Source organism: Mauremys mutica, chromosome 8 (assembly GCF_020497125.1).
Source record: "Mauremys mutica isolate MM-2020 ecotype Southern chromosome 8, ASM2049712v1, whole genome shotgun sequence".
NCBI classification, from domain to species: domain Eukaryota; kingdom Metazoa; phylum Chordata; order Testudines; family Geoemydidae; genus Mauremys; species Mauremys mutica.
In genome coordinates, this window is record NC_059079.1 from 68,665,523 (window position 1) to 68,681,224 (window position 15,702).

At 49.0% G+C, this 15,702-nt stretch overlaps 1 non-coding gene across 1 annotated transcript; it reads right to left on the bottom strand.

Moving 5' to 3' along the window:
- Positions 1 to 708: 708 nt before the first annotated feature.
- On the bottom strand, positions 709 to 817 carry TRNAL-CAA. The gene is made up of 2 exons: positions 780 to 817; positions 709 to 754 (listed from the first exon to the last, which is right to left on the bottom strand). It is a non-coding gene; the product is annotated as a tRNA-Leu (tRNA).
- Positions 818 to 15,702: the final 14,885 nt, after the last annotated feature.

A 15,702-nucleotide genomic window follows, 5' to 3' on the forward strand; every position in this document is an offset into this window, starting at 1 on the left:
AGAGTCTCCTTCCCATGGGTCCAGATGATGAAGATGTCATCAATGTAGCGTAGGTAGAGAAGGGGCGTGAGTGGACGGGAACTGAGGAAGCGTTAAAACTTAATAAGCGTACTTTCTATGCCAACATCTAAGTCGTCGATGAAGATATTGAACAGAGCCGGTCCCAAAACAGACCCCTGCGGAACCCCGCTTGTTATACCTTTCCAGCAGGATTGGGAACCATTAATAACTACTCTCTGAGTACGGTTTTCCAGCCAGTTATGCACCCACCTTGTAGTAGCCCCATCTAAACTGTATTTGCCTACATATACAGAAGTTTTTTCTTACATGTGAGCATTGCAACCATGCACATTGGGGTTCCCAACTGAACAGTAATTCTAATACTGGGCCTGATCTTGGGATGAGGATCTCCCAAACCTGAATGTTAATTGAGAATTCTCAAGTTATCAATACATAATCAGTAGACCAGGCAACAGAGCCCCCTTGTAATATCCAACCCCTGTCATAGAACTGAATCATAGAATATTAGGGTTGGAAGGGACCCTCAGCAGGTCATCTAGTCCAACCCCCTGCTCAAAGCAGGACCAATCCCATGACAGATTTTTTCCCCAGATCCCTAAATGGCCTCCTCAAGGATTGAACTCACAACCCTGGGTTTAGCAAGCCAATGCTCAAACACCTGAGCTATCCCTCCCTTCAAAAGGAACCTGTCAGGAGTGGGATTTGAACCCACACCTCCATTTGGAGACCAGAACACCCAGTTGAAGGAAAGATAGAGCCTTGAGTCTAGCACCTTAGACCACTCGGCCATCCTGACACTGACACTTACTAGACACTCACAGAAATTACCAACTCAATTGCCTCTAAAGAGACAGTGCACACAGCCACTTGTTTGAGTCAACTAAGAAGTCACACTTGGCTTAACAGTACAGCACTGAGATCTGACAATTTAAAAAAAGAGGTTTATTAACCAAGATAGAGCTTTAAGAGATATTAAGCAATGATAATGGAAACAGAAATGGTTACAAATAAAGCAAAAGTATAACATGCTCCTAAGAGACGAAACATAACTTTAGCAGGCTAGAATCTTTGTCTTGGATAAACCTCTCGGCATCACCAGCCCTCAGGGCCAGGATCCAGCTTTCATGATACAAAAAGCGCTATCCGTTTTGCTGCCACAGTGGTGGAGAATCACATTTTTCCTTCTTCTTATAGTCCAATAAACATCTAAACCATTTCCTTTTGAAGTGTCCCCCTGGGTAATCCTTCTCCCCCACTGCTTGTGCTGTACTGTGGGGACACCATGCTGCTTTCCCATCCTCCTATTAACTTTTTCTTCAAGTTTACCTCAGATTCAAATGCACCTCCTACTGTATTTGGCTTACCCTGCTTAGTTTGCATCCAAGCCCTGTGCAGACAGGTAAATCAACATGCCTTTGGCTGAGAGAAATGTGTTTATCAACCCTGTCTGGTTACAAGTTTAAATATATTTTTAGTACATACATGAAACTTCTTAAATATTACCCGTACATACATCACACTCCACTTATGATGACCAGTAGGATATAAACTGTCATTTGACATTTCGCACAGCCTTCTTTACAGATAAATATTATGATACATATTAGCAATGTGTTAGTGCAGTGAGTTTGTCACACCTCACAGGAGTTGCTGACACAGTAGTGACCCACCAGCAGGCCTCTGTGTCACAATGACGTATATGGACGTGGTGATCCAAATTAGGGAGTTCCTCCTCAAATGGGACACAGGTTTGGGAGCCACTACCATAAATGCTTTGTATAAACTGGTAGAGCTGGAACAGTTCTGAGATGTGTGTCCACATGACCTACAATGGGGTTAGGGTTGCCAGGTGTTAGATTTTTGACCGGAACACCCGGTCAAAAAGGGACCGGAACACCCGGTCAAAAAGGGACCCTGGCAGCTCCAGTCAGCATTGCTGACAGGGCTGCTAAAAGTCCTGTTGGTGGCACAGCAGGGCTAAGGCAGGCTCCCTGCCTGCCATGGCATCTCACGGCTCCCCCACAGCTCCCAGAAGCAGCAGCATGTCCCCACTATGGCTCCTATGTGTAGGGGCAGCCAGGGGGCTCCGCGCATTGCCCCTGCCCTGCGCATTGCCCAGCTCTGCAGCTTCCATTGGCCAGGAACCGCAGCCAATGAGAGCTGCGGGGGTGGCACCTGCAGACAGGGCAGCACACAGAGCCACCTGGCTGTGGCTCAGCGTAGAAGCCAGAGAGGGTACATGACACTACTTCCAAGAGCTGCTTGAGGTAAGCACTGCCTGGAGCCTGCACCCCCTGATTCCCCCTCCTGTTCCCCAACCCCATGTCCCAGCCCGATCCCCTTCCCACCTTCTGAACCCCTCTATCCCAGCCCTGATCCCTCTCTTCATCCCCAGCTCCAGCCCAGAGCCCCCTCCTGCCCTCCAAATCCCTCAGTCGTAGTCTGGAACACCCTTCTGCACCCCTAACTCCTCATCCCCAGCCCCACCCCAGAGTCTGCATCCCCAGCCAGAGCCCTCACGCCCCCAACCCCCTACCCCAGCCCAGAGACCCCTCCTGCACCCCAAACCCTTCATCCCAGACTAAACAATCCCAGTTCCTTCAGCTTCTCCTCATAAGTCATGTGCTCCAGCCCCCTAATCATTTTTATTGCCCTCCGCTGGATTCTTTCCAATTTTTCCACATCCTTCTTGTAGTGTGGGGCCCAAAACTGGACACACTACTCCAGATGAGGCCTCACCAATGCCGAATAGAGGGGAATGATAACATCCCTCAATCTGCTGGCAATGCCCCTACTTATACAGCTGTAGCGAGGCGGCCTGGTTCCCAGCCACCCTGGAGAGGGATGAGCCCCTCCGGACACCAAAGTGGGCGGAGCCAGTGGAGCTAGCGCCCATCCCCCAGAGGTCAGGGCGCAGGACAGGAAGTACAAAAGCCCAACCCCAGAGCTCACTAGAGCCCTGGCCACTGGAGAAGCCAGATGCCTGTGGCCTAGCTCACGGTGAGGAGACTCCTGCAGTTTGCGACCGACCCGAGGACTGGCCAGACCAGCCAAGGCCTGATGCTGACCAGACCCCAGAGAAGCTGTTAAGCCTGCCTGTGGCAAGCTACCTGGAGGAGCTGCCAAGCCTACCACTCGCTGAGTACCCTGAGGAGCCCATGGTGCTTGATTCCATGAAGGACACCATCCAGACGCATGTACCTGTAGAGGGGAAGGTAGGAAGTAGCCCGGGGGCAGCCGACCCTAGTCTGGCAGTAGCACACCCAGAGCCGACGTCAGTGTGTTGCAGCCAGGATCCCCATTGACTAAGCAACGGGTCTTCTGCCACTGCTAGGGCCCCAGGCAGGGACACAGTGGAGTGGGTGGGCCGGCATCCCCCCTGCCACCTAACGTGCGGCAGGGCTGCCCAGAGGATTCAGGGCACTTGGGGTCTTCGGTGGCGGGGGGCCCCCGCCACCGAATTGCTGCCAAAGACCTGGCACTTCGGTGGCAGGTCCCGGAGCGGAAGGGCCCCCCCGCCGACAAATTGCTGCCGAAGACCCGGAGTGGGAGAAGCTCTGGGGGCCCAGGCCTCACAAGAGTTTTCCGGGGCCCCCAGAGTGAGTGAAGGACTCCGCTCCATGGGCCCTAAAACACTCTTGTGGGGGCCCCTGCGGGGCCCGGGGCAAATTGCCCCACTTGCCCCCCGCCCCTCCCCAGGCGGCCCTGATGTGCGGGTGGCAGTTTCCCCCTCTCCCTGGTCCTTCGGAGCCAGGGCCTCGGCCTCCTAAACTTATTTGTTTGCTCAGCCCCTGCCTGAGGGCCTGAGGTACTGACTGTTTTCCGCCCAGCCAGGCTAATTCCCCGACTCACCGGACCTAAGTAGTGAGGTGGCCTGGTTCCCAGCCTCCCCGGAGTGGGACGAGCCCCGGCCGAACCCTTCTACAACAGCCTAAAATGCCATTAGCCTTCTTGGCAACAAGACACTGTTGACTCTTTTTTCTGAAGTCCAGGGTCCGTATTCTGCTGCTCTCCTTTCTTCCTTGTGTCAGGATCCTGAACTCGACCATCTCATGGTCACTGCCTTCCAGGTTCCCATCCACTTTTACTTTCCCTACTAATTCTTCCCTGTTTGTAAGCAGCAGGTCAAGAAGAGCTCTGCCCCTAGTTGGTTCCTCCAGCACTTGCACCAGGAATTTGTCCCCTACACTTTCCAAAAACTTCTTGGATTGTCTGTGCACCGCTGTATTGCTCTCCCAGCAGATATCAGGGTGATTGAAGTCCCCGATGTGAACCAGGGCCTGTGATCTAGTAACTTCTGTTAGTAGCCTCATCTACCTCATCCCCCTGGTCTGGTGGTCTATAGCAGACTCCCACCACCACATCACCCTTGTTGCTCACACTTCTAAACTTAATCCAGAGACTCTCAGGTTTTTCTGTAGTTTCATACTGGAGCTCTGAGCAGTCATACTGCTCTCTTACATACAATGCAACTCCCCCACCTTTTCTGCCCCGCCTATCCTTCCTGAACAGTTTATATCCATCCATGACAGTACTCCAGTCATGTGAGTTATCCCACCAAGTCTCTGTTATTCCAATCAAATCATAGTTCCTTGACTGTGCCAGGACTTCCAGTTCTCCCTGCTCGTTTCCCAGGCTTCTTCCATTTGTGTATAGGCATTTAAGATAACTCACTGATCATCCTGCTTTCTCAGTATGAGGCAGGAGTCCTCCCCTCTTGCACTCTCCTGCTTGTGCTTCCACCTGGTATCCCACTTCCCCACTTACCTCAGGGCTTTGGTCTCCTTCCACCAGTGAACCTAGTTTAAAGTCCTCCTCACTAGGCTAGCCACCCTGCTTGCAAAGATGCTCTTCCCTCTCTTCATTAGGTGTAGCCTGTCTTTGCCTAGCAATCCTTCTTCTTGGAAGACCATCCCTGGTCAAAGAATCCAAAGCCTTCTCTCCGACACCACCTGCGTAGCCATTCGTTGACTTTCACAATTCAACGGTCTCTACCCGGGCCTTTTCCTTCCACAGGGAGGATGGACGAGAACACTTGCACCTCAAACTCCTTTATCCTTCTTCCCAGAGCCACATAGTCTGCATTCTTGGCAGTATCATTGGTTCCCACATGGAGAAGCAGGAAGGGGTAGTGATCCGAGGGCTTGATGAGTCTCGGCAGTCTCTCCGTCATATCGTGAATCCTAGCTCCTGGCAAGCAGCACACTTCTCGGGTTTTCCCGGTCAGGACTGCAAATAGATGACTCAGTCCCCCTTAGGAGGGAGTCCCCGACCACCACCACCCACCTCCTTCTCTTGGGAGCGGTGGTGGTGGAACCCCCATCCCTAGGACAGTGCATCTCATGACTTCCAATCGGTGGAGTCTCCTTCTGCTCCCTTCCCTCAGATGTATCATCTAGTCCACTCTCCGCATTAGTACCTGTGGAAAGAACATGAAAATGGTTGCTCACCTGTATTTGCAATGCTGGTAAATTGATGCTCCTCGTTCTTCTGGAGGTCACATGCTGCCAATTTTCTTCACCATCCTTCTCTCCCCGCTGTGCAGCCTGCTCTGATTCTTCAGAATATTGTGCCCATAGAAGCACGTCTGTCCAGGAAATCTTTATTTTCTCTTATGCAATGCATGGTTGATACTTATTTCTCCAGACCTTGAACCTTCTCTTCCAATACGGAGACCAGCTTGCACTTTGTACAGACAAAGTCACTTCTGTCCTGTGGAAGAAAGACAAACATAGCATATCCTGTGCAGGTCACAACAGCTGAACGCTCACCATCCATATTGCCTTCCCTCTAAGAGCTTCCTCAGCTGTTGCAATAACTACTCAGAGAAGCCTGCAAGATGAAAGCCTCAGTGGGCTCTCCCCAGGCAAACTCCCAGTCAAACTCCCTCTGTTTGCCGCTCAGCTGGTTTGCAACTGGCTGCCTTTTTATAACAATCAGGCCCACCTGGAACAAAGCACTCCCAGTTCACACTTTTCAAACAATCAAGCACATGGTCAAACTGACAAACTGTTCCCGATTCACTGCAGCAGGTTCCCCCAGCCAGTGTGGTGCAAGGAAAACCCTATGTAACAGTCTTAGCAATGCACACAAATAACTAAACAGAGGGTCCCTCTCCTGCCACCTCCTGGCTTGCCTTTCCTTCCAGTATTCCTAAAAGGCCAATCCCCTCCCATAGCCACCATATCCATATCCGTTTGTGGAACCATGATCCACGTTGAGAAGCTACTGGTAAAATGCTTTGGCATCAACATCCAAAAGCACTGGTAAGGGACTCTGCCACTGTCTCAGACAACTTATTCACAGAGAGCAACAGCTCAAAGTCTGTCAAGTGCTCTTGCCATGTTGAAGCCACAATCACAAGTTGTAATACTCATTTACAGAATCCCAAGATTCACTGGGACACTTCAAGTAACAACTCTAGCACACACTGGCAGGACTAAAACATCCTACAGTCTCCAACCCGATCAGATACAACAGAACACCAAACCAAGAGCACAACTTAGCACAAAGGTAAGACTATAGCATCCCTATCTGGTGGAAGTGCTGTCTGTACTGATCATTACAAGCCAAATATTTGTTAAAGGAGAGGATTATTTTCTGCAGATTTCAGCCTAATCCCACAAAGAAAAGCAACATCTGCTCAGTGAATAGACTCCTGAGGAGAATTAACCACTCACGCATGGAGGGGAATGGGAAAGAGTTGAACCAGCAGGATTCTCTTTAGGGAAATGAACATTTATTTTTAGTATCCTTGTATGGTCCCTCTTTCCCCTCATTTCCTTCCTGGCTGCAGGCTGACTTGCCAGCTGTCGCCAGAGGAGCATGACTCCTGTGAACATACATCTCTCCTGTTCATCACCCTTTTGAATCAGGACATGTTTCTTCCTTCACAGGAACACAGCTCTCAGTCGTGCTTGCTGGGGTGCCTTTCCCTTAAGCAGCTTTTGTCCAGCAGGGGGCATATGTTAGAAGAAACCACATGAGCTGGGGTTTAAACTCAGAATCTGGGAAGCCTGATTTAGCAGGCAAGGGAGTGTAAAGTGGACACAATATACTGGGGCCAATTCAGAGTTGCTGTGTATTAGATTCCTGTGTGCTAACTTAGACTCACTGATGCAGAAGGAGTCTGCCTGCTCTGTAAAATCTATGTTTGCAACCACGCTAGGGCTACCTTACACAATCCAGGTGGGGTGTTTTTCTCTTTGACAGCCCTCTCAACTAGCAAACTGCTCCCCAGACTGTCCCCAGCCCTGGTAACCTCCATGCCCCTGCTTCCTGAAGTGCTCCCTAGCTCCTCCTCTGCAGTTTCTCAGCTGGCAATCCAGCAGTGAACTGCTGGCTGAGATGCCTCGCAACCCCCACTTTCACCCTCCCTGGTCATGCTCCCTGTTTCATGTACCAAATGCTAGGTGATAACATGAGATTACTCTATTCTTATTAAATTAATTATGCTCTTAAAGCAGCTATTCACAGCGCTGCTCTAGCTGCAGCTAGCATTCAAGCCATGTCCACACAGACTGACTTCCTAATATCCCCTACAAACTCCTCCCTCCTGCCCCAGTGCTGCTCCTTCACATTCCAAGCAGGTTGCTACAGAGTACCAGACACTCTGTCCAGTTCAACAGAAGAATTAATCAAGCTCCTCTATGTAGCAAAGACAGTTGCAGACAACGGGGGTTACAGTCCAAAGCAATAGACCGCATAGCTGGGCCAGACCTAAATCATGTGCATGGAGGAGTTTCCCTGGTTGCAAACACAGTGGCTAGAATATTGGTTGAAGGATGTGGGTGTGGGAGGCAGGAAGCCAGGAGAAGGAGTTGTGAGCATGACCCTGACAGGAAGCAGAGAGACAGGGATTCTTGGGCACAGAGCTCACTGCAGGGGCAGACTTGAGGAGCTCTGAGCAAGGCCACCAACTGCTGTTTGTTGCTACTCTGTTCAGGGAAACAGGACTTTGTGGACACTCTTTGTAAACAGACAAGACCACACCAAGAATATCCCAGACTCATATCAATAGCTTGACAAGGCCCCAAATATAGAGCCAAAAATCATAATGAAGAAACTGGTAGTGGGAACCCACAGCTGAAATCAAAAGAAAAGAGGATAAAGAATCCAAAAGAACCCAAGCTGTGGAGTCACATAGCACTCTGTGCCCACTATGAACAAACAGGAGTGACTACAAACCCCAAACAGCACTGGTGAAAGGAGTGGGGTTGCCAACTCTGACTGAAGCTATTCTGGGAGATGTTTTTTCCCAACATCTCGTAATGTCATTTCTTAAAATATCCCATTAAAATCTCCTGGATTGGTTTCAATGGTCACCGAAAGATCAATGCTGATTCTGGGAGACTCCAGGCCAATCCTGGGGAGTTGGCAACCCTAGAAAGGAAGGTGGAGGTGGCAGAAAGTCCTGGGGCTCCTTATTTCTCATGGGATGAGAATCTGAGGATCTCCTATTCCAGACTGGACTGGCTGGAGACTGCACAGACTGGGGCCCTTGCTGGTGCCCTGGCCCTGGCAATTCCCAGGATTCTTATGAAATGGTATTTCCAGAAGGAAAGGCTGTGACCTGGGTCCTCTCACTCCTCTTGCTGCACAAAGAGGGAGGAGTTGAGGGATTTTCCCTGGTAAAGGTTTTTCCTCATTGACTGAGCCACTCTGGTAAATGCAATTTACGGGCAGCCCATCATCTGTATACAATCCACACAAAGTCTTATTTACCACTGAAATAAGTACAACAGAAACTATTTGAATCCATGCCAAGGAGATGGGTAAAACACAAGTCATCTGCATACGGGTGGAATCCGTTGCACAGTATCACAGGGAATAAGATCTAAGCAATATAAGAAAACATCCTAATGAGAACCCGGTAATTAGAATAGGGCTCTTTGTTTCCCCTTGCATGAAGAGGCATGCCATAAATCAGAAAGGCATCCGCTGCATCCTATCTAAGAGCACTCCAAGCAGCAAGAGAAAGCCATCCATCACTGCTAACAGAAGTGGGATTTGAGTTTAAATTACAGATTCTCAAACTATGTATTTGCAATTATTTGGAAACAAAGTCCTTTTGAATTTCTTCCTTTCCAGTCTGAGTGTGTTGAGCTGCTCCAACAGGGTTGAATTACCATTCTAATGAGCCCAGAAAACAAGCAGAAAATTTAACCTAGGCTAGGTCTACAGTGGGGGGGGGAGTCGACCTAAGATACGCAACTTCAGCTATGAGAATAGCATAGCTGAAGTCGGCATATCTTAAGTCGCTTTACCTGGCCGTGAGGACAGCGGTGAGTCCACCGCTGCCGCTCCCCCGTTGACTCCACTTCCGCCTCTTGCTGCGGTGGAGTTCTGGAGTCGACGGCAGAGCGATCGGGGATCGATTTTATTGCATCTACACTAGATGCAATAAATCGATCCCCAATAGATCGATCACTACCCGCTGATCCGGCGGGTAGTGTAGACATACCCCTAGAAAGTACGATGCGTCCAACTAACGTGTCTGCTGCCCTTAGTTCTGAATAGTGTTAAAAACTCTCTTCCCTCCAGAGATCTGGGGTCAAATTCAGTGGTAACAAGAGTGGGCCCTGATCTCAATGCAGTTCCAGACACCTCAGCTCAATTTAAACCCACACCAGACATTCAAATTTGGTCTATGATTCAGGGAGAAACATTATGACTAGGATGAACCTATGTGCATGTGGCACCCCATAACCAATAACAATAATACCCCACTTGTATCTAGTACATTTCATCCATAGATCTCAAGGTGCTTTACAAAGGGGCTGTATCATTAACCCCATTTTATAGATGGGTAAACTGAGGCACAGAACAGGAACATGACGTGTCCACAGTCACCCAGCAGGCTCCTGGCAGAGCCAGAATAGAACCCAGGTCTTGTTAGTAGCTGCTGTTGCCAGACAGGAGAGGTTCCTCAATGGATGGGAATAGGATGCATAGACACCACTGCGGTCAGGTGTTTGCACAGCAACCCATTCACCTTCCCTGCTCCATCTGCTGTGCACTAATGAATGTCTGGAGTGCTGGTGCAGCTGCTAGACCAAAGCATGAGGGGGTCTCTTCCTAGTTCTTTGCCATAGGAGGCTTCCACAAATTATTCCATCGTCACTTAAAAAGTCATCTCTCAGGGAGGTCATACCTAGAGCTGAGGGGGGTTTCCTCAACAGCACATAAAACCTGGAGTCAGAGAAACTTACTTCTAAAGATAACAAGTAGAGCCAGGGGATGGCGTGTTAGATCACATCTAGCCCATCCCCACAGCCGCAGTCTGGTTGTTCCCTATGGCACATTTTCAGGGGTATGTCACACGATAGACCTGCAAGGTAATCCTCACCTTTATAGATTGACTAGGAAAAGTACAATCAAGATTTCTGCCAGCATGGAACCCTCTCTGGCAACAGTGGGAAATACACATATTCTCTATGTAATCTCCTCTCTCACTCCTGTGTCAAGCTTTGGGATTAAATAATAATGCTGTGACTGGAGCACTTGGAGATACTGGATGTCCACATCCTGGGGATGTATTTTGACTTGTTTTTATTAAGAAATCTGTCAAAACTAAGAGCACATTATCCTTTCTTAATCCTGCCTCAGAGCAGGGGGCTGGTGTAGGTGACCTCTTGAGGTTCCTTTCAGGACAGCCTAGGCGTCTTTCCAAGTTCTTACTGATCTCCAGAACAGCCATGCCCAAGCAGGAAAGTTGTATGGATTCTGAGTTGTCTGCAGACACAGGAAATGGGGACTGAGCAGTGCAAAGACCCTTGGGTAAGTGTATGTGACAGTTTCATTTACAGCTGATATCACAATCCCGCCTCACCAGTGAAGCTCTCCATAGGGCAACAGCAGAGGACAGCAGAAGAGGGAGGGGAAGGAGGCAGGGAAGAGAGCTGAAGAAGTGAAGGCAGCTACTTTTCATGCTGCAATCTCACTGTGACTGTATAGATCATTGTTGCAACCACTGTTATATATCTGAAGCAAATATTGTACAAAGGTTGAAATGTGAGGTATCTATAAAGAGGTTATGATTTGCTGGTTATGTTTATGCTATCTCTATGCGTGTATCATTTTTATAGTTGAAGTTATGAATATGGCTATGTCTTGTATCTCAATGTGTTTGATTCTAAATAGCCTGATGGGGATTTTCAGGGACCCTGCATGCCTTGCCCCAAACTGTGTCCAGCTGGTCCCAAGCTAAGTTAGCAACAGTAGGCCATTGTAGGCCAGCTTGACATTAAGGCATAGGAAAAATTTGCAAGAGCTTGTGTGGCATAATTAAGAGCTTGTATGGCACAATCAAAAGGCCAACAGGAGAAAAGGGGAACCCACGCCTACTGGTAATTGGGTAACCTGACCTAGGATAACAGCATATTAGCTATGGAAGATTAATAAAGCAGAAGAGTCTTGTACAATGAAAACCGCAAGTAGGTGGGCATACAGTTAGGAAAGCGCTTACTGTACAACTCTATTGGAAAATAATTGCATTAGGTAATTCAGTACTCAATAAGATAACGCAAGATAAGGTAATGCAAGAAGAGGGACGTGGCGAAAGCAGGAGCCTCTAGGGACAATAACAGGAAAAACCCTAGATGGTGAGGGGCTCTGATTGGCTTGCTGATAAGAATTATACCAAATAAGGCTGATAAAATTTGTAATGTGTGATTACGCGTTGCGGTTTTTACCTTTATAAGCTTGAAGCAATGTACCCCATGTAAGGCAGCCACCCCCCCCCCTTTTTGCTGGGGGCTATGCTGATCTTCCCTTTATGCATATCGGTATTTTAATAAAGGTGCCTCAGTGTGTCTGACCCAAAATCAACGGTGTGGTCAATTTTTTCCACAACAAGCCTCAGTGAAGCATTTGGTCAGCTTCTTGAGAAGGGACTATTCTCAGTAAGTGCCCAATCAAGAAACACTTAACTCACAATGGACTTTGGGAGACACCAATCCACATCTGAGCTTTCCTGGGAACGTTCAAACTAACATGTAAACAATGGTGTTGGCCTGTAAAGAACTGAGTCATGCATGGACATGTGACTTGCCCATGTGACTCCAAACTTGCTGCTGTGATCTTCCACAGGGCAGAGAATATAAAAGGCTCTGGAAACCCCTCCATTTTATCTTCAGTCCTGCTTCTTACTTCTGGAGGAACCTTGTTGCAAACTGAAGCTCTGAACAAAGGACTGAATGACCCATCCCAGCTGTGGATGTACTCCACAGACTTGATTTGAACCTGCAGCTTATTCCATCACTGCTCCAAGCCTGAAACAATAATTTTGCCATTACTGTATGTAATTGATTCCATTTAACCAATTCTAGCTCTCATCTGTCTTTTTCCTTTTATGAATAAACCTTTAGCTTTTAGATTCTAAAGGACTGGCAACAGCATGATTTGTGAGTAAGATCTGATTTGTATATTGACCTGGGTCTGGGGCTTAGTCCTTTGGGATTGTGGAAGTAGAGCAAGAACTGACAGGGATTTGAAGAGGATTTCAATGCAGTCTCTTCTGTGAGCAAGAGTCAGGCTAGCTGTAACCCTAATAACGCGAGACTTGTAGAAGCGAGGATTGTGTGAGGCGAGTGGGAAAGAACTGTGTGAGAAGTTGTTGGACCCTGCAGACTTTCCCAGCATGAGAAATTATGTTTGCCTGTTTTACTATGTGCAGCCTAGTGATTTACACTGATTGATGTAAGATTTGAGTGGGATGCATTTTTGTGTTACAAACGCTATATCATGAGAATATTTGCATGCCACAATTCTGGAAACTATTTACAGTAACCTACACAATGCAGCCTACCAGTTTACAGGTTCATAGCCATGTCTGTGAGTATGACTGACCAAGCAGAGGTTATAGAAAGATGCAATGTTGTTTCATGTGGCATCATTTTTAAAAGAGACATTGTAGAATGAAATCATTTTGGATTGGGGGCTTGTGACGGGGTGCACTCACCACTAGTGGTGCCTCCTCCTGGCTGTCCTGGCGATTAGCTCTGCCTGCTGTTGCACCCTCCTCTGGCAGTGTCTTCACTTGTCCTGTCTTGCCCTGTGGTCCCTCTTGCTCCAAGAACTGCAGCCTCCTCTTTGTGACTCATCCCCAAAGTCTTTCCACACAAACTATCTCAGTCAGTCGTCTCTGACACTGCCCTGATGGTGCCACTTCCCCGGTGGCTGGTAGAGGGAAACCCAGGCCAACCCGCCCACTACTCCAGTTTCCAGTCCAGGGACCCTATCCCTCCAACTGTGGCCTGCTTTTCCGCAGCCCTTGTCACTCCTTCTTTGGACTCCTTCCTACAACTCCTAGTCCCCCTCCTTTCTCTGGGGGTACCTGCTCCAAACCTGCCTCCCTCTTCCCAGGGAGTAATTGGTGCCTTTCCCAGAAGCCCTTGTCTTTTGCCAGCTTCCTGGCTTGATAGGACCCCCTTTTCCTGCCCATCTGAGCCTGCTTGCAATCAATACCTCCAGGTGCAGCCTGTGGAGTTAATTGACCTGCCTGGCCATCTTAACCCCTTCCAGTCTTGTGTGGGGTAGACATGCCATCACAGGGTTAGTCACTGGAATGGTCAGGGGATTGCACTCAGAGCATGCAGGAGACCTGTTGTGCCCATCGTGCTTTGCAGCCTGAAGCCCCAACTTCCATATTGCAGGTTTCACATGGCACTGGATGTGTGTGAACTCCAGAGGTGAGGCTCTCAGGGCTGTGGGGAAAGGGAGGTGCCAAATTTGGGATTTTGTGAACTTTTAAAAAGCCAGCCGCTGGTGAAGTTGATTAAGGGTTAGGTACTGAGAAGCCAGGAGATCCAGAGACTATACCTGCCTCTCTCACTGCCTGGTCTTCCTAACACTTTGCAATCAGACAGCACACTGCAAAGATTATGCAGCCGGTGACTATCATACCTTCCATACAGAGAGGTTCTGGAATTTGCCCACAGCACAAGGCAGCTTCATGACCAGGAGCAGGACTCCAGTCTCTTGCCGGCCAGCCCAATGCCTATGCCCTCAGATGATGCTCAATGTAATGTTGCTGAGCCTCCTACTCTGTACACTGGGGATAAAAATACTCATCATCCCTACCTACAATATCTTTGGCTATGGACATGTGTGATGGGGCCTGAGCCCAGCACACTGTGCTCCAGTGAGCCCCACCCACACACCAGCAGCCCCAGGGGCCAGCACAAACTAGAGCAGCCTCTAGAATACTCTACCTTGTGCTGGGGGTTGAATTGGCATCTAGCTCCCCACAGGATTCTGGATGCAGAAAGCCCCTTTGTCCCCCTCTACCTCCTGTGTCCTGCACTGACCCAGGGTCTGGCCCATTAAACTCTGTGACAATCCATTTGCTTTTCTGTTATATCTGTTGGCAATGGCTGGCTGTCTCTCCAGTGCCTTTTAGCCCAATAAGCTATTGTGTTTTAACTATCTGGTTTATTGACTCCCTTGGACTGGTAAGCTGAAATTTTCCAAGTTGCTGACCTCATCTGTGTTGTGTGAGCTGAACGGCAGGAGTGACATGCACAGGGCACACGTCCTGGTCAGAAGTGGAAGCACCATACAAAACACCTGTATATCAGATCCCCTTGCCAGGTGACACCACTGGAAAGATCAACACCACCCTGACCTAGGCCCTTCCAGACACATGAGCTCGCACCTCCTGGGAGAACAGGGAAGAAGAAAGGTTGGAGAGCATGGTGGGAGTTTTGTCCAGACCCCCACCCTCACACTCCCCCTGTGAGAGATCAATATATGTAGAGAGAAGATCTCTAGGACAAACTCCATGGTTCAGATGTGAGAGCAGGATTTTATTCCTGGCTTGGGTTTTCCTGGCTGTTCTGCAATTGGTCACAGTATTCAGACACAGTCTGGCTGCCTGGGAGTTTCTTTAGGTATGTCTACAGTACGAAATTAGGTCGAATTTATAGAAGTCGATTTTTTTTAGGAAGCAGTTTTATACAGTTGATTGTGTGTGTCCCCACTAAGTGCATTAAGTGAGCAGACTGCGTCCACAGTACCAAGGCTAGCGTCGACTTTTGGAGCATTGCACTTTGGGTAGCTAGCCTACAGTTCCCGCAGTCTCCGTCGCCCATTGGAATTCTGAGTTAAGCTCCCAGTGCCTGATGGGGCAAAAACATTGTCATGGGTGGTTTTGAGTACATGTCATCAGTCCCCCTCCCTCAGTGAGAGCAATGGCAGACAATCGTTTCGTGCCTTTTTTCCGCACAGACACCATATCACAGCAAGCGTGCAGCCTGCTCAGCTCAGCTGCCCCTATTGTGTCCTGTGTGCTGCTGGCAGCAGACAGTGCAGTAGGGCTGCAAACCATCGTCACGCTCCCGCTGCCACTCTGCTCTCCTGCTCTGGCAGCAGACGGTACAATAGGGCTGCAAACCATCATCAAGCTTCCGCTGCCACTCCGCTCTCCTGCAGTCACCATACCACGGCAAGCATGGAGCATGCTCAGATCACCGCAGCAGTTATGAGCACTGTAAACACCTCGCGCATTATCCTGCAGTATATGCAGCACCAGAACCTGCAAAAGCAGGCAAGGAGGCAAAGGCAGCGCAGTGATGAGTGATGAGGACATGGGCACAGACTTCTCTCAGAGCACGGGCCCTGGCAATTTGGACATCATGGTGGTAATGGGGCAGGTTCATGCTGTGGAACGCCGCTTCTGGG